Genomic DNA, 19,036 nt, shown 5'->3' with positions numbered 1-19,036 from the left:
ATAGCAGATGAGTGAATTATTACTAACCCTCACCATATACCCATATATACAAGGAGACTAAGGCACAGAGAAGGTGCCTTTCATAACTTACCCAGCACAACACTTCTACTACATGCTAAATATAGGATGTGAACCAGATCTGTTTGAGTCAGAAACCCTGGCCTTTCTCAGCACTCCCTGCAGATCCTACCATAACAACCTAATGCAGAGATGGCATTGAAAAAACAAAGAAAAATTAATTGATTGATTTCAAGTTGCAATGGGACTTTGAAAGACTATAAAGCCTACCATGAAAATAAAGGGGTGGGGGGGAACCTTCCAAGTTATTTAAAAATATGTTCCCAAGATTTCTCAGTATTGTACAACTGACTGTAAAAAGTTAACATTCAAAATCACAAATGTATTCTCTGCCCAGTGACATTTTCTTCTTTTCTAATGAATTTGTATTTAAGAGGAAAAGTCCAAAATGGAAACAATGGCAATGATTGAGTAATTCATACCTCAGCACTAAGTTAGCAATGAATTAAATCTACCCAGCAATATACAGAAACCAGTCATCTGCCCCTGTATTTATTTTATTTCATTTCATTTCCTGCATCTTGTATATTCCCCAAAGCAATTCTTCGCAGTAATTTTACTTTCCATGCACAAATCTAATAATCCCTCTTGTTCTTAAGCATCACAGGTGCAGCCATATTGTTATTAGATTATTAAATGTACATCAGATAAATTCCAGTTGGGCTGTATTCTCCAAAATGCCTTTTTTCCCAATCACATATTTCTTATTTTTTCATAAGTAAACACTGAGGTCTTTATTAGCAATACTTTTTTTTTAATATATGCTTCAACTTTTCTTCTTATACATTTTGTTGCTAATCACAGGATTTAGCCTCCTATGCACATTCACGACTCTGTAATCTTAACAAGCTATATGCAGATGATTGACAGATAATACTTGACAGCTTCAAAATTAGAGAATATACAATGAAAATTTGAGAACAGCCAGATCACTTAGCATGCTAGGCTTCCAGTTTTGGCTTTTCTCCTAACTTGTGGAGAGGAAGTAAGGGAAAGCAAGGAGCTAAACATTCCCTCACTCTCTGGGCTACTGGATGAAAACCACCAGGCTTGAACCAGCCTGAAAGAATCATCAGTCAGAAATTATCTAGCCAAGAGTTGAAATGTATGCCATCAAAATATTAAGTCAAAAATATGATTCTTTGGCACTTAAACCAAAACACCATCATCTCCTTCCCAGAGCCAGCCAAAATGTGCTTTTCACAAATTTTATTCCGTTTCATTCACTGAAGACAGTTATCGTTTATGTAGCTTGCTCCTTAAATCTCTAATGAGAAAAGAAGTCATGTCATGTTTATTGAAATGATTAGGCCAATTTTTATTGACTTTGTGCAATTTATGTGGGACCTGAAATTTACCTGAAGCCTTTCTATTCTGGAAAGAATTGATTGGTGACTTTTTTCCTACTATATTTGACTCAACTACCAGTGATCTCGCAAAGAAAAGAAGTTTGCTGTCTGTTTCACTTCCTTTATCTTCTATATTAAACCTCCCCACAATACAACGAACAACAAGTATTTTTTCCTCTGTTTCAAGAGAATTGGGTGACACACAACTCATACCAATTAAACTAGTAGCATAAAAGGTTTTAGACGTTCCAAAGTCCATGCCTACCCAAACAGATGCTACTCAAACAACTTGAGCCTGGTTCAAAGTTTTCTATACTGCTCTCCCCAAGACCTAAATTCTGATGCTGTTTTCTGTCAACACCCCCATTGCAGTGAATTAGAAACCAACAAAACCTAACACAGGCGGCTCTTCTTAGAGGTTCCCACTGATACGCCATAGAGAGGACTTTGTTCTCTGAAAGAGAAACAAGTATTTTCCACCCTTTTCTGCAACTTCCAAATCTGATGATGCTTGCAAGGTGACAACTATGCTGAGATTCCATCCAGGGACATTTATGAAGCGAGAAATAAGTGACTTCAGTATTATTTTATGTACACGCTTGTGGAAAAAACACAAAGCTGTGTGTTTTCAAACTCCTGCTCTCTTCTGGTGTGTATGTTCAAAATAGATCATAATGGATAAAATTGTTCAAATGTGACTTTCCTCCTTTTGAAAAGCAATTGCTGTTAAGAGAAGCATTTGGGTTAATGATTCGTAATCACTAGTAAGAGCCTAAGGGTGAGCAACCATCACCGTGTAAGGAAAAGTGGGCACCCCAGGAAGAAATGGGGGAGGGGACTCCTCAGGAAAATCACAGGGGAAGACACTAACCCTGCATTTCCACCATCAGAGAAATGTATACTAAATAGCCATAACTAGGCCAAATTATTCCCAAGAACTATATTATTTAGTCTAGAATCAGGGTTGAAAGAGCAGATACAGAAAGAAAAGTTCTGATCCTCAACACCCATCTTGACTTAAAAGGCATTATTTAAAAGTTTAAGTATAATGGGCTCACACACTAGAAAATTCCGAATGAAATGGGCTTTGTAATGAGCTCTGATATGTGAAGAATCTGGTTAACTAAGCTAAGCTACCCTGATTGCAATTATGAAAAATGAGAGTCATTCCAAATTAATGCAAATAATAATAAGTGATTTAGGAGGAACAGTGGGAAGATATCAGGGACATCTTAAAATGCCTAAAAATGTCTTTTTCTTTTTTGCCTGCTTAGAAATAGAAATTAATTTCTATAAACATTCTTATGGAGTGGGCATGCATTACTATCTAAACTGCTGCCTTAATGAACGTATTGTTGTTGTTTCTTTGTTGCTAGAGAAAAAATAATAATAAGGCAAACCTGCCCATTTTCCAGCTCCTTTAGTGCTTGATGAGGTAGGTGGTGCTTTGTAACAAGACAGTGTTACCAGAAATTGTAAAACACTCCAATAAACAGGGACAATCGTTGCAATCATATGCCAGTCCCTCCCAGGGTGCAGCTAGGCAATCCGACCTTTTATTCGAAGGACACAATATCATCACTATCCAACACACCCTTTATCTGTACACTAACCTATGGTTGCTACATGAAGAGAGAAAGGAAAAGATATCAACATTATATAAGTAAGGTTTTCTAAAAATATCTTCCTACAACTTGCCAAAATGACTGAGATCTAATTCACTCTCAAGTCACAGAAACCTCAGTGCTTTGCTGTATGTTAAGATGTGAGACGTGAATCGTCTTAACCAACTGGATCAAATGTGAACTGAAAACTACAGTAAGAAGGAATGAATTCTGAACTCTATTTGCATCAAAACTGGACTCCTTCAACTCAGACTCAGCAGTCTGGTAAAGGAGCAATTTTGAAGCACTATACAATTTTAGGACAGCAATCGTGAAATATAGCTGTGGATGGGACAGTTGCAGAAGGTTAACAGATACTTTCAATAAGTGATAAAGATATTTTGTAGTCATGGTAACCTGCATGCAAATTGAAAACATTAAAAAAATACTATCTCCCCTTTCCCCTGATATCCCTTATAGTTTTCTATTTTCCATAGATCCTTGTCTGAAGCTGGGTAACTAAGATTCCAGCTATAATGGTATCATATTTGGGGGGTTCTCTCTTCAAGGTGGACTTCATAATTTTAGGGCACATTCCCTGAATGAGGACTTTTAAAATAGCAATATATTATTCTATACATTTGTACATATAACTTATACCACACAACATATGAAAAAGACCTTTAGGTGGCCTGTTTCCAATGGGCTGTGCAATAAACTGATTAATATTTTAATTAATTTCTTAAGCGCTACGCTAAAGGGAGGTGGTTGAAACCTAGCATGCATGAAAGACAGGACTTTCCTCGGGACAAAAACTAAGAGACACATCCACCAGGAGACAGTGAAGAAATGGAGAGTGAATGGGAGGGAGATGGCAATTTTCTTGAGGCCTGTTAACTCAGTTTCTTTCAAACCATTTTATTCTCTCCTTTGAAATGAGCAGACACACAGAGTCTCCTGACAATGGAATGGAAACAAGTCAGAGATCCCAAGGCTCACTCTGCCGTATCTCCAACCTCCCACGAGCACCCCATCTGGCTCTGACAGCCACCATTTCAGAAGGGGACTGAAGCCCGGGCCCACTAATTACCTCTTCCCAAGGCCACTGAATTTAAAGATATCAGCAAATTTGAGATCAGCATTACTGGAGAAAAAAGACTGGAAGAGCAGGGTGAGAACGTGGATAATGGTCACCTCCTTCCTTTTGTGTATTTCTGTTTGGTCAGTGTTGTAATTAAACATGTACATCACTCTCACATCGCTAAAAAGCCATCAAAATTATTTTTTAAAACTAGTCTAACAGCTTCCCACCTCATGTTCAAACTCTGAGAATAGCTGCTTGATGAGGGATAAGGAAACATTTTCTCAGATCGTTTTCACTGGTAAGGCCAAGGAGCCGGGGGAATGGCATCCAAGACATGGAGGTTACAAATAAATTAATTTGAATTAGAATAATAACAATGCTTTACATGCTAAATGCACTTTCCAATCACTATCTCATTTGTCCTTATTATAACCCTATGAAGTAGTTAAGAGAAGCAGTACAATCCCCAGTTTCTACATGAGAAAACTGAAGCTCAGAGGGAACAGAAAAAAAAAAAAAATGCTCAGGGTCACACAGAGAAAGAAATATAAAACATCAAACTCATTCACTTTTTAAAAACATGAGAGCTGGGAGCGTGCCATGCTTTTTTAACACCCTGCAAAGCTGTAGCTATAAATGCAGCAAGAAGAATCTTGGCATATTTGCTGTTGCATAATTATTCAAGAAGGCACAACTGCCCCATCAACACATTTGACTAAGTCACAATGAAGAAAGGCAGCCAAGACTTTCGTGCCCGCCAACCCCCTGAGTTATCAGGGGCTTGGCAAGTCACGATCACATCCTATGGCTCCATGTCACCTGCAGTGTGAGATGACTCCACCAGCAGAAAGTGGAGGGTAGTAGGTGGGCTCCCACAGTAGTAAGTAATGTGCTATCTCCTTTTCAATCACTGTGATTCCATGGAAGAGAAAGGCTTGGCTTGGGGATAATAAGTCTTTACATTAAACTTCCAAGACTTAAGACTCTTTAACAAAGGAAAAACAAGCTTCGGGCGAATAGCCTTCAGCAGGCAACAGCGTCTAGCTAAAGATGTTAACTTTTTGGTGTTCTTTTAACATTTATTTTTTACATATTTGTCTATCTACAGCAAGTGATACCGGTTTTCCATTTAAAATGGTAACAAAATTTTTCCTACAAAAAAATTTCCAGAGGTTATAAAAAAGTGAAATAAATATATTGGATTAAGCCACATGAAACTACTAGTATTTATTTTAAATCAGAAATGGTCAAAAATGGGCACTTTCATATGGTTTGGCCTAATGGATGAATAATACGTAGTAAATAATAGCGATGGTGTATAGACAAGACAGAATATATTTACATAGATAGATATGACACATAGGGAGACATACACAAATAACAGAAAAAGAGTAGATGAATGACTTCGAATTGAAAAGCCTTGTTATTAGGATGACCACAGTATTAAGTTAGAATGGGAGTATTAGTATTAAATTAAGAATGGGAGTCCCATTCTTCAGAACAATACCCTTAAGCTATGACAATTTGACTCTCCACTCCATCCAGGCAAAGGCATCTGGCTTCACTGTAGATTGGATCTCACTCTGGCCCAAGGACAGCCACAAGGGAGAATTACATGCTCCAGACTCCTAAACACATCAGCCAGAGAGCAGAAATAAGACCACAGGACATCCCACTCCATTCTCTTTTCATCTTCCTCTCAGTTTCTCCCGTCCCTCCTTTTTTTTTTTTTTTTTTTTTTTTTTTTTTGAGTAAGTTCTGGGATCCATGTGCAAAACGCGCAGGTTTGTTGCACAGGTATACATACACCATGATGGTTTGCTGCACCCATCAACCCATCATCTAGGTTTTAAGCCCCGTATGCATTAGGTATTTGTCCTAATGCTCTCCCTCCCCTTGCTCCTCACCCCCGACAGGCCCTGGTGTGTGATGTTCCCCTCCATGTGTCCATGTGTTCTCACTGTTCAACTCCCACCTACAAGTGAGAACACATGGTGTTTGACTTTCCATTCCTGTGTTAGTTTGCTGAAGATGATAGTTTCCAGCTTCATCTATGTCCCCACAAAGGACATGAACTCATTCTTTTTTATGGCTGCGTAGTATTCCATGGAGTATATGTGCCACATTTTCTTTATCCAGTCTATCATTGATGAGGATTTGGGTTGGCTCCAAGTCTTTGTTATTGTAAATAGTGCTGCAATAAACATATATGTGCATGTGTCTTTATAGTAGAATGATTTATAATCCTTTGGGTTCCCATATCTCATATAACTTATATTAAACCATACATGAAGTACACAGACCCTCTTTGATCTATCAGAAACCATTTTATCCCACCTTCAAGCTTTACACAACTTTCTGTCCCCAATATACTTCCTACAAAACAGTCAAGTTGCTTAGAGCTTTGCAAAGGGTCTGAGTGGTGCTAGCTACCTATCCTTCACTTATACCATCTCTAGCCCCCACCCACTGTCTTCTCCAAGGAGCTGACAAAATATCTCCTGAAAAACCTCCAAGAAGTATAAGAGGAAAAGGAAAAGGTGGGGGTAAGGGGAGAGTCCCTGAGTCAGATATGAAGACAGGAACCTTCTCCCTTCATAAATGCAACATGGAAAGTCAGTAGGGGTAGGGTGCGGTGGCTCATGCCTATAATCCCAGCACTTTGAGAGGCCAAGGCTGGAGGATCACCTGAGGTCAGAACTTCAAGACTAGCCTAGCCAACATGATGAAACTCCATCTCCATGAAAAATTTTAAAAAATAAAAATAAATTTTAAAATGGCCAGGCATGGTGGTGTGTGCCTATAGTCTCAGCTACTCAGGAGGCTGAGGCAAGAGAATTGTTTGAACCTGGGAGGCAGAGGTTGCAGTGAGACCGGATCATGCCACTACACTCTAGCCCGGGCAAAAGACCAAGACTCTGTCTCAAAAAAAAAAAAAAAAAAGTCAGTAGAGTGAATTAAGGTTGCCTCTCTTCTGAAACTCCCTAGTGCTACTTATGGAAGGGACACCAATAAAGTTTCATCTCTCTTGCCTCCCGAGTTTGAGAGGAGCATATGTGTTTCCGATTTGTTCAAGCTCCAGCTCATTCCACTCACCCCAGCAGCCACTAAACTAAGGCACATGAGCTACACTATACTTCCGAGTCTTTCCCTGACCAACTTTGAGACCTTGAGCACCTCATTTAACTCATTGGCTTTGAGTTTACTTAAATGCCAAATAAAGGAGTTTACCTAAATCAGTGGTTCTCAAAGTTGGTTCCACATTAGAATCACCTGAAGCGCTTTATAAAAAAATGCCCACACCAGGGCTCACACCTAAAAATCGTTGGCTAGGTTCCTGTGTGCCAGGCATTTGTAGTTTTTTAAAACTTCCCAGGTGGTTCTGCTATGCAGCTAGGGTTGAGGATCTCCAGCTTAAATCACCTCTAAGGTTCTTTCTAGCCTTGACAGTCTTTGAGTCCGTAACGCTAACTCAGAGGCTGGTAGCCTTTTCTTGTTTCCATTTGTTCTACACAGCCCTTATCAGTAAACACTTTTGCCTTGGCTACACTTGCAGTTCTTAGTCTTATCCAGAGAACTCCCCACACCAAAGATCTGAAGTTTATTTTTCTACCGAAAAGAACTTTTGAGTTTGGTGGAAAATATAGGCTTTGTAGCTACACAGGCCTGGTTTTGAATCCCAGTGTGGTAATCTTGAGCAAGCTACTTTATTAATCTCTCTAAGCCTCAACCTTCTCATCTCCAAAATGGGGATAATAATAGCTATTTCATGTATCCTTGTGAAGAGTGAATGTATGCAAAGTACAAATTCTGAATAAATGTTAGTTACCACTTCCTTCCGACAACTTGGAGGTGAAGGAGGGTTCTGTGCTCACAGAGCAGAGAGCTGGGGGAAAGTCGGGCTGAATTTCTAGAATCCTTAAGAGCAATCTTTGGCTAAGCAGATCAACACCAGCCCGGGAGACACTTAAAGCTTCAGAGCTCTGACTCCCTGCCATGAGCAGCGTCTTCCCTCCCATCGGCTGCAGAGAAGCAGAAACACAGTCCAGTTCTACATCCTGGAAGGGAGAAGCTACAAGTGTGAACTCACAAAACTGCAGGCCATAAGATAAGTAGGCCAGTCCCGGACTCCTGCGGCCTAAGCAGCAGGAAAAGGGAGGCTAATGGTCAAAGGGACCTAATGAGGAAACAGTTGGGTCTGGCGATACTGGGGCAAAGAGGTGTCTGCAGCAGATGGAGGAGGAAAAAGATGAGCAAAATAGAGGATATTTGCCCTTTCCAGCTTTGGCAGGGCCATGGAAAGAATTTCTCAGACCACTGAGATTAAGCGACAAGGAAAATGTTCAGCACTAAAGCTGTAAGACTGCTTTTCAAAATTAGCTTTTCCCTATCAATGCATATTTAGGCATAGGAATAAAGCTGGAAGGAAACACGCTAAAATGTTAATATCGTTTGTCTCTAAATATTGAACTTCTGGGTCATTTCTAGGCTCTTCCTTATATATTTCTGCAGACTGCAAATCTATAATGAATAAAAATGTCTTTTACTATCAGAAAACAAATTGAAAGGAAGAAATGAGGCATGTTATACAAATTTATAAACGAGAGACAAGGGACAAGGCTGTGGGTGGAAAGAAGGAGAGCACAGGATTAAGATATCAAAAGACAGCTGTGTTTTTAAGAATAGATCAAATAAAAAAATTGATAGGTTGCCCATTCATGAGACTATATATCTAGGGTACTGAGGTCAGAATTTGCCACTGCGAATAGCAAGTAATCTGCAGTCTTTATTTTCACCTTTTTCACGTTCTGTGTTGACACTGGCTTTTCCAGTGTTTTGGAACCTGGCAATTGCTATGTGATAGCAAACACAAATAAACCATTGAGGAACAGCGATGCAAATTCTCTAGCAAAGGCACCTAGCACTGAGCACAGACACACAGAAATCAAAACAAAACCAAGGAGGCACTGATATTTCTTAAAACACCACTTGTCAGTATTTTTCCAATCCAAAAATACATGAAACCTCATACAGGATGTCATAGATTTCTAAGAGGTGATCCCAGATATCAGAGTTAAAATTCTCCTACAACATTCAGCCTGCCTGCTGTGGCCAAAAGATGATGGTTAACACCCCTGGGAGGGACAGATATTTCCATGTAGAAAAGCCTCCATTTCACTGACCCAAGTTGGTATTTCTTTTCTTCTATCTGCATCTATCCCTGGCTGCTGGTCTAGACTCACTCAGGGAAAGTTAGAGAACAGTCCCACCCTGTCAGTCTATATTTTGAAACCTTTCCATGTGGCCTGGTTGCCAGGAATCACGAAGAAACCTTGTGTCCTCACAGTGGGGAACATCACACACTGGGGTCTATTCAGAGGGTGGGGGTGGAAGGAGGGAGAGGATCAGAGAAAAAAACTAAAGGGTTCTAGGCTTAATACCTGAGTGATGGGATAATCTGTATAACAAACCCCATGACACAACTTTACCTATGTAACAAACCTGCACGTGTACCCTTGAACTTAAAATAAATGTTAAAAGAAAAAAAATGGGCAAAGGATCTGAATAGACATTTCTCTAAACGAGACATACAAACAGCCAATAAGCACACGAAAAGATGCTCAGCATCACTGAGTCATTAGGAAAATGGAAATCAAAAACACGAGATGCCACTTCACACCCACTAGAATTGCTAAAATCAACAAGCCAGATACTAACAAGTGTTGGCAAGGATGTGGAGAAATTGAAACCCTCATACCATGAAGATGGGACTGTAAAAATGTGCACTATTCATTTGAGGAACTGCCAGACTGGAACAGATTAAACATGGTGTTACCACATGACCCAACAATTCCACTCCTAAGTATATGCTCAAGAGAAATGAAAACATGTGTCCACATGAAAACTTGCACCTGCATGTTTATAGCAGCATTATTAGTAATAGCCAAAAAGCAGAAATAACCCAAATGTCCACCAAGCCCCCACCCTAAAAAAAAAAAAAAGAAAAAGAAACCTATGTCCACCATCCACCCTGTCAGGTTGGGATATGTGGGGGCTTTCTGGGAAAATAACCGAATATCCACCATTAAAACTCCAGGTTGATTTTCTTTTCCCAAGACATTTTTAATCTGGCTCCAAATGTGAGGTTTTGAAGAAAACAGTATCATTAAAAAGGAAAATCAGGTTGAGGTGGGTGAAGGTTAGGGTTAAGGTTTGTGAAATTTAGACTCCACACATTTCAATTAAATGGTACATTGATCCATGCCCCAAACTGTACTGAGATCTGCTCAAAGTCCGATTTGTCAAGTTTATCTGCCACCACTTGGATTCAGGATGACAGACTGAGTTATAAATCCAATTCAAGGTGGGACTTACACTGTGCAGTGTACCAAATTTTATCAAAATCAGTCAGTTTCTCTCAGAGTCGAACAGGGCATAGACCAAAAAGGTAGTTAAAAAGGAAAATGTCACATTAACTAGTTGAAGCAAGAATCATGCTCAGATCCATCATTTGTGCATCAATTCATTCAACAAATATTTATTAAGCACTTACTCTATACCAGCCAGCACAGTACAAGCTGGGGATATGGTCAATCACAAGGCAGACGATAGAGCTTATATTACGGTGGGAGGAGGTGTGAGGGGAATAATTAAAGCTAGCAAAAACTGAGACTAGAGCCAGCATGGGAATAAAAAGGGTGTCGTGATAGACCAAAATGGAGATAGCCCACTTTAGACTGGGCTCACAGGGAAGCTCTATCTGAAAGGCGGTATTTGGGTTCAGGTGGAAGAGTGAGATGAAAGTAGCCCTATTAAGAGGCACAGAATCACGTCCCAGGCAAAAGAAAGCGCAAACCCAAACTCCTAACTGGGACCTGTCGTGGTCTTGGACAGACAGGGGGCCCAAGGGTGAAGAGGAGAGGGAGAACAGAGCCACAGTGACTTGCCATACCAAATGGTTACTAGTGATATTGTGGGTAACATTGTCAGAAATCATTTGCGCACATTGTGCAAAATGGCAGACACTGCACCAGGGAAAAAAAAAAAACTGCACACTTTTCTTTTCTGTAATGGCTTTCCATTCACACATTAAAGAACACCTAACAGCCCATACATTTTCCTTCCCTTTGAGAAATTATCATTAAAGATTATCATCAACATCATTAAGGAACTTTGAAGTATGATACATAGTTTCTAATGCATTTGGCACACATAAGCATATACGGTTCCCACCATAGACAGGACAGGAGCCTTCCATCAAACAAGTGAACTCGGAAAACAATCAGGTATTTACTGCAAGTCCTATGGAGCAAATGATACTTTGGCAATTCAGCCTTGTAGGGGGTGAAGAGGGGGGCTTGGCGAAGTGGTCAGCTCTTCACGAAAGCCTGTCACATCAAGGACAAATCCAATCAGCTCCATGGATAGGTCAATCTTCAGGCAGTCAAAAGAATGTGCCCAACTGAATAAAGCATTCTTCCATTTCCCAATCGCCCAAAAAGTTGTAAATTTTATGAAATTCCAGTCTTAAAGTTTTAAGCCATTTTTGAGCCATTTGGAAAATAAAACGAATTGCAAGGGAGTTTTCCTAACTAGCTCACTGATCTTTCCGTTGTCAGGTCAGGATGGAAGAATTCACCATTTGACTAAAGGTCAATGTTCTAGAAATATTTATGGGTGACTAAAAAAGGAAGACTATTAGGGAAATACTTATTCATTACCTTCACTACTATATGGTTAGCTGCATGAAGTACCAGACACACCTACACGATGAAGTTGCCTACCTTTCCATGATCATACATCCGTTTGTTACATGTTGTATTTGTAGGTTAGGGGTCCTTCTCATGGCGAGGTTAAGGATACCCCTTTTGAGGAAAATGACTAAATGTTGGTTACATTTTAAACTGTGCATGATTTTAATTCTCTGCAAGTAATGTTTGATGGATAAGTCTAAAATAAAATGGTCAAATGGTCTAACCTTTTAGCAATAAAATCGTGTGCAATAAAAATGCTAGAGGGCACCAGTTACTGAACTGTCATGGACTGGAGAATTATTAGACCCCATAATTCCGTACTGCAAAGCCAAATTTGTAGATTTTTTTCACGTGAAAAAAGTATCTAGGAAATTAAATGGAAAGACCTGTAGTAATGAAATATTAAATGCAATTTCAAGTGCACATAAAGGTCAGAAGCCAAGGGGGAAAAAAAGAAAGATTTCTAGAACAACATTAATTTTATCACACTTTGAGTATTCCTAGGCTTAAATACCCCTAAAAGTCAATCAGGCCCAGACTGGGGCAGCGGGGTAGGGGGTCAGGGAGGAAGCTAGAAAGGAGGTACCCAGAAATAGGCACAAGTAGAAGCCAAAAGTAAAAAAATAAATAAATAATAAATAAATAAATAGAAAATATTTCACTTGTTTTCAATTTCCAAAGTTGAAGTTGTATTGCATAAACATGTATCAATCCCAGCAGAAAGGCATAGAAGCAAAAGCAAAATTCCTGGACTCCAACTACGGCATATCAGTTATACCTGAAGTTCAGCCTGATTCTTGGTTCCTTGCATGACTGCAATTCTGAGTTCCTGTTTTTAAATTCACTATAATTGAGTTTCAATCCTGGCCAAAGAGAGCACGTATCATAGGATGGTTTCATGGGCATTTGGAGTCAGTGAGTTGAGGTGTGTCTGTGTGAAAAGTGTTACTGTCATTACAAGAAATCACTGAAAAAATGTAGCTTCAATTTCAGGATACAGCAGTGAAACTTCATTTCAGTAATAGGTATGTAATAAGTGGGGGATCCAGAGAAACTTTAAAAGCAATATTTTAAACCAAAAATTATTGTGTGACTAAAAGGGTCAAATGCTGACATCAGGACACCTTGAATTTGAGGATGACATATTGTCTCTGCGGAATATTGTTCACAGTTGCATGCAGGGAAAACCTTTATTTTAACACCTAGCTAACTCTCCATGTACATTACTCACACAGAATGTACAATCTTTCTTTGAATATGCTACAGAAATAAGATAATCTGTAATTTACGATTGCTGCAGCTTTATAACCTAAACAACACATGATGAAATCTTGTTCTTTAAAATACTAATCTGGGCTGGGCACGGTGGCTCACACCTGTAATGCCAGTGCTTTGGGAGGCCAAGGTGGGCATATCACCCAAGGTCAGAAGTTTGAGACCAGTCTGGCTAACATGATAAAACCCCATCTCTACTAAAAATACAAAAATTAGCTGGGCGTGGCTGCACATGCCTGTAGTCCCAGCTACTCAGGAGGCTGAGGCAGAAGAATCACTTGAACTCTGGAGGCAGAGGCTACAGGGAGCAGAGATCACACCACTGCACTCCAGCCTGGGCAACAGAGTGAGACTTCATCTCAAAATAAATAAATAAACAAATAAATAAAATACCAATCTGTGTAGTTGTAATGTTGGATAACAGAAAGAAAGATTTATATTTATAGCCAATTTTTACTTATCTTTACCTATTTATAAATTGTGCTACGACTTCAATAACCATGGTTAAAAAAAAAAAAATAATGTCATTCCTAACCACACTGCCTTTGACTGTAAAAACAATTTCACCGTAACAGATAACACTAAAATACTCCAAGAATAATCTATAAATGAATCCTGGATTACTAGTCAAAAGATGGTGGTTATAAATGATTACATGAAAGAGTTGATGTTACTTTGAAAATCTCAGAGTCTGTCTATGGATTTTTGTATTTTATATGTAACATTTTTATGAAGTGATTTTGCCCTTACATAATAGCTTTCATCTTCAAAGCACTTCACAAATATGAACTAGTTACATAAAAAGCTATATTACTGCAAAATCAGAAAATGGAAAAGCTGAAGTTCTCTTAGCAACCCTCACTCTCACACATTCTATATGACTGATCTATAGCAAAGATTAGGTTTTTAAAAAACATGTTTAATTATCAATACTGCTTTTACAAAAACATCCAAAGGGTTAATGGAGTTTTATTGTACCAGGCAGTCCTTATTATTCATAAAAATCTGCCTTTGATGGAATTTGTTAAGTTTGAGAAAAATTAGACTTGTGTTGTGGTAAATCTTTGTCCCCTTCTTCTATTTCATGAAATCTGTCAAATATCAAGAAAGAGGTTATTCAACAAAGCTTTATCATATTAAAATTGAAAAGAAAACTTACATATGCATCAATAGGACATGGTTAAAGAAATTATAGCATGTCTATATGATATAATAATATCAAATATAAGATAGTCATTAACAATTATGTTTTTGAAGTTGATATCATGGATGTAGAGAGTAGAATAACAAATACCAGAGGCTGGAAAGGGTGCATGGGTTGGAGGAGCTGATAAAGAGAGGTTGGTTAATAGGTAGAAACATACAGTTAGACAGATGGTATAAGTTCTAATGCTGGATAGCAGAGTAGGGCGACTATAGTTAGCAACAATGTATTGTGTATTTCAAAGTAGCTAAAAGAGAGAACATGAAATGTTCCCAACACATAGAAATTAGATAAATAGGCAAATAATCAAATACTGATCATTATACATTCTATGCATGTAACAAAATATCACATGGACCTCATAAATATGTAAAATATGTATCAAAATATAAAAATTAAATAATAATTAGGTTTTTGGAAAACATAGGAAAATTTTCACAATATATTAACTTTTAAAAAGGTCACAAATTTATGCCCTGTGATGTCCATTATGAAAAAGAAATAATTGTCTATAAACATATAAGCAAATTGGATGAAATAAATGTGAGTGGTTGGCATATGTGTGGTTTTATTTCTTTCTTTGAACTTTATTATTTAAATTCTTTTTTTTTTTTTTTTGAGACAGAGTTTTGCTCTTTTTGCCCAGGCTGGAGTACAATGGTACAATTCGGCTTACTGCTATCTCCACCTCCCGGGTTCAAGTGACTCTCCTGCCTCACCCTCCCAAGTAGCTGAGATTACAGACACACCCCACCACACCCGGCTAATTTTGTATTTTTAGTGAAGACAGGGTTTCACCGTGTTGGCCAGGCTGGTCTCGAACTCCTGACCCCAGGTGATCCACCCATCTGGCCTCTGAAAGTGCTAGGATTACAGGCCTGAGTCACCATGCCTGGCCTATTATTTAAATCCTTATCAATAAAATATATAGTTTTTTTTTAAATCATGGGACATCAATGTTATTTAAAGGGAAACAAAATCATAAACCTTGCCCTTTAAGATCTCTTTGAGAGTTAACAGCACAGTATGTGGGAGTAACTCAAGGTGGAAGTTCAGGGTAGAAGGAAGAAAACCTTCAAGTGGGTCTTGAAGAAATGCAGTTTTCACTAATAAAGAGAGCAGTCTAGACAGAGGGAATCACATATGCAGAGGCACAGAAGCAGGAGGCACGAGAAACAACAGGGAAGAGCTTCACTGGAGCAAAGAATACGATCAGGAATCAAAGAAGATGATCATGGAGGTGGCACATGCCAGATTATGGAAGACCTTGATTACTGTAGGAAAGAGTCCAGCCTCATCCTTTTTGGATGATGTGTAGAGCATACCAGGAAAGGAGGCATGGAGATGTTAGATCAAGAAAGTAGTAAAATTAGTGGAGTCATTTAGCTCGCTGTGACTTCAGCAAGCAGAGGACTGGAAGGAAGACAAGATGAGAGTCAGTGATACCAGTTAGGAGATTCTGATGGGTTTAACCCAGGGAGAATCAGTGGAAACAGAAAGAAAAAGAGTTCCAGAGATAGTTAAGAAACAGAATCGACATGTCTTAATGGCCAGTTACATAGGGGTGAATAAGAAGAGTGTCTAACGTCCTTCCCAGGTTTCTAGACTGGGTAATTGACTGGACAGTGGTGTTGTTACCTAAATCAAGTGGATCTTGGCAAAAAGCCAGTGATTTGAGATGTGTAGAATTAAAGATGATTAAAAATAAACAGTAGGCTGCATGGATTAGTAAGTAAGTCATAAGTGAAGGGTAGAAGAAGAGATTTGAGAATACTCAGCACATAGCTGTGTAGTTAAAAAAAAAAAAAAGGAATGGATGGAATCACCATAGAAGATCGGGCTAAACGAGGAAGGAGCTCTGACAACTGAGACACATCATTTGGAGGCAGACACACAGAGCCTGCAGAGGAAACCAAGATGGAATGGTAAGACAGAGAAGTCATGGGAGCTGAGGAGCAGAGGCTTTCAAGAAGGGAGTGATCCCAGTTGTAAAATACTACAGAGATCAGGTAAGATACAGGCCAAAATGTGTCATTTAGGCTTCACAATACAAATCCTCATTGACCATTGCTGCAGCGGTTTCAGTAGGTGGCATGAACAGGAGCTTATGGATAATTCAGATTTAAGGGGAGTGTGACAACTCTTTCCACAAACTTCACCATGAACTGGGGAAGAAAGCACCAAAATTAGAGGTAAACAGAGGACCACCAAAGAAAGGCATTGATTGTTCATTAAAAGGAGACTAGCTGCAACTGCAGTAATGATTACCCAAGAAATGAAGTCATTGTTTTTCACCTAATAAAATTATAGTCATATAGCTACAAAACCAAGATATGACAATACATGTCCAAATGCTTGCTCTTAAAACATCAGCATTATCTAGCTAAAATTCACACTCATAAGGTGTTTTGCTAGCACAAAAAAATCCTACAATCTCATTTCCAAAGTCTCACCTTAAATTGTGATGTTACTCAGGTAATTGAAAGAGTTGGCTAATATAAAGAATACAGTTTATAGCTACAAATAACGTGGTACCAGGATGGATTAACTGTTGTCTAGATTATCTGCTGAATGGCCAAGATGTTTTAAATTAGCTGTACAACTCTTTCAACATTAGGTAGATCTGAGGTTGATTAGATGAAAATCCACTTTTATAGTACAAAGCAGTTAAAGAAGTTTACGAAGAAATTTATGAAACTTCATTTGTGTTGTGGTTCTCATTGGACTACCCAACTTAATGTTAGGAACTTCAATCCATATTGAGATAAAAGTTGATTATCATTCTTTCCTTCCACTCACCTAGAAATATCAAATTCATTATATGTATTGGGATCCACAAAAAGATTTATTATTTCTAATCCAATAAATCTGCTTTTAGGAATTTATTACATAATAGGAGAAAAATGCTATATGAACAAAAATATTCACTCAGACATTATAAGAACAAAAACTTACAGAAAACCTAAAAATTCAACAATGGGGAAGAAGTACATGAATTATGGACATTAACTTAATGGAATAATGTACAGTCACTAACTGCACGAAAGAAAGCTGAATAAAGTTGTTCACTTTGACTGCAATCATATAATTATAAATTATACGTACAAACCAAAAAATTCTTAAAGATAACTCAAACTTGGGGGAAAATAAAGCTGTGTTGCAAGAATGAGAGAATAAGAATTGTTTGGGTTTCTCATTTCAAATGTTCCTTTAATGTTCTTATAAGAATTTTCAGAACTTAAAAGTCAGGAAGTAAGGGAGGGAGGGGGGAGAACAACTGGGGACCAAAACCAATGGAAAGGAAACTGCTACGTAAGAAAAAAAAGAATTCTGAAATGTATCTAGACATGTTTGTAGACTATTTGTAGACTGTGACTCATCTGTAGGCTCGGAAGCCCTGTTTAGAACTGATACAAGGTTAAATGTAGTTATCCATTTGCAAGTATGACTCATTCAAATGATACTGACAGGTACCTTGTTCTCTATACAGTCAGTGTCTGTAAATATTTTTTTAAAAATAATTTTTTCAAAAGGCAGCAGCACCAGTCAGGGGCTTATAGATAAAACTCCCATCTCCCTGGGACAGAGCACCTGGGGGAAGGGGCGGTTGTGGGTGCAGCTTCAGCAGACTTAAACGTTCCTGCTGCTGGCTCTGAAGAGAGCAGCAGATCTCCCAGCACAGTGCTTGAGCTCTGCTAAGGGACAGACTGCCTCCTCAAGTGGGTCCCTGACCCCCTTGTCTCCTGACAGGGAGACACCTCCCAGCAGGGGTTGATAGACACCTCATGCAGGAGAGCTCCAACTGGCATCTGGCAGCTGCCTCTCTGTGAAGCTTCCAGAGGAAGGAACGGGCAGCAATCTTTGCTATTCTGCAGCCTCCGCTGTTGATACCCAGGCAAACAGGGTCTGGAGTGGACCTCCAGCAAACTTCGGCAGACCTGCAGCAGAGGAGCCTGATTATTAGAAGGAAAACTAACAAACAGAAAGGAATAGCATCAACATCAACAAAAAGAACATCCACACAGAAAGCCCATCCGAAGATCACCAATATCAAAGAACAAAGGTAGATAAATCCACCAAAGTGAGAAAAAAAACAGCACAAAAAAGCTGAAAATTTCAAAAACCAGAATGCCTCTTCTCCTTCAAAGGATCACAACTCCTTGCCAGCAAGGGAAAAAAGCTGGATGGAGAATGAATTTGCCCAATTGACAGTAGGCTTCAGAAGGTGGGTAATAACAAACTTCTCCAAGCTAAAGAAGCATGTTCTAACCCAATGCAAGGAAGCTAAGAACCTTCAAAAAAGGTTAGAGGAATCGCTAACTAGAATAGCCAGTTTAGAGAAGAACATAAATGACCTGATGGAGCTGAAAAACACATCACGAGAACTTCGTGAAGTATACACAAGTATCAACAGCCAAATCAATCAAGCAGAATAAAGGTTATCAGAGATTGAAGATCAACTTAATGAAATAAAGTGTGAAGACAAGATTAGAGAAAAAAAAATGAAAATGAATGTACAAAGCCTCCAAGAAATATGGGACTATGTGAAAAGACCAAACCTACATTTGATTGGTGTACCTGAAAGTGACGGGGAGAATGCAACCAAGTTGGAAAACACTCTTCCAGATATTATCCAGGAGAACTTCCCCAACCTAGCAAGACAGGCCAACATTCAAATTCAGGAAATA

At 38.8% G+C, this 19,036-nt stretch overlaps 1 protein-coding gene across 1 annotated transcript in view; it reads right to left on the bottom strand.

Annotated features, from left to right (window-relative positions):
- PPARGC1A (peroxisome proliferator-activated receptor gamma, coactivator 1 alpha) overlaps positions 1-19,036 on the bottom strand; it is a 681,573-nt gene that overhangs the window by 572,766 nt on the left and 89,771 nt on the right. The window lies entirely within an intron of this gene.

The sequence above is a fragment of the Colobus angolensis genome, unplaced genomic scaffold, assembly GCF_000951035.1.
Source record: "Colobus angolensis palliatus isolate OR3802 unplaced genomic scaffold, Cang.pa_1.0 Scaffold146, whole genome shotgun sequence".
NCBI lineage: Eukaryota > Metazoa > Chordata > Mammalia > Primates > Cercopithecidae > Colobus > Colobus angolensis.
This window is presented reverse-complemented; position numbering and strand designations above follow the sequence as displayed.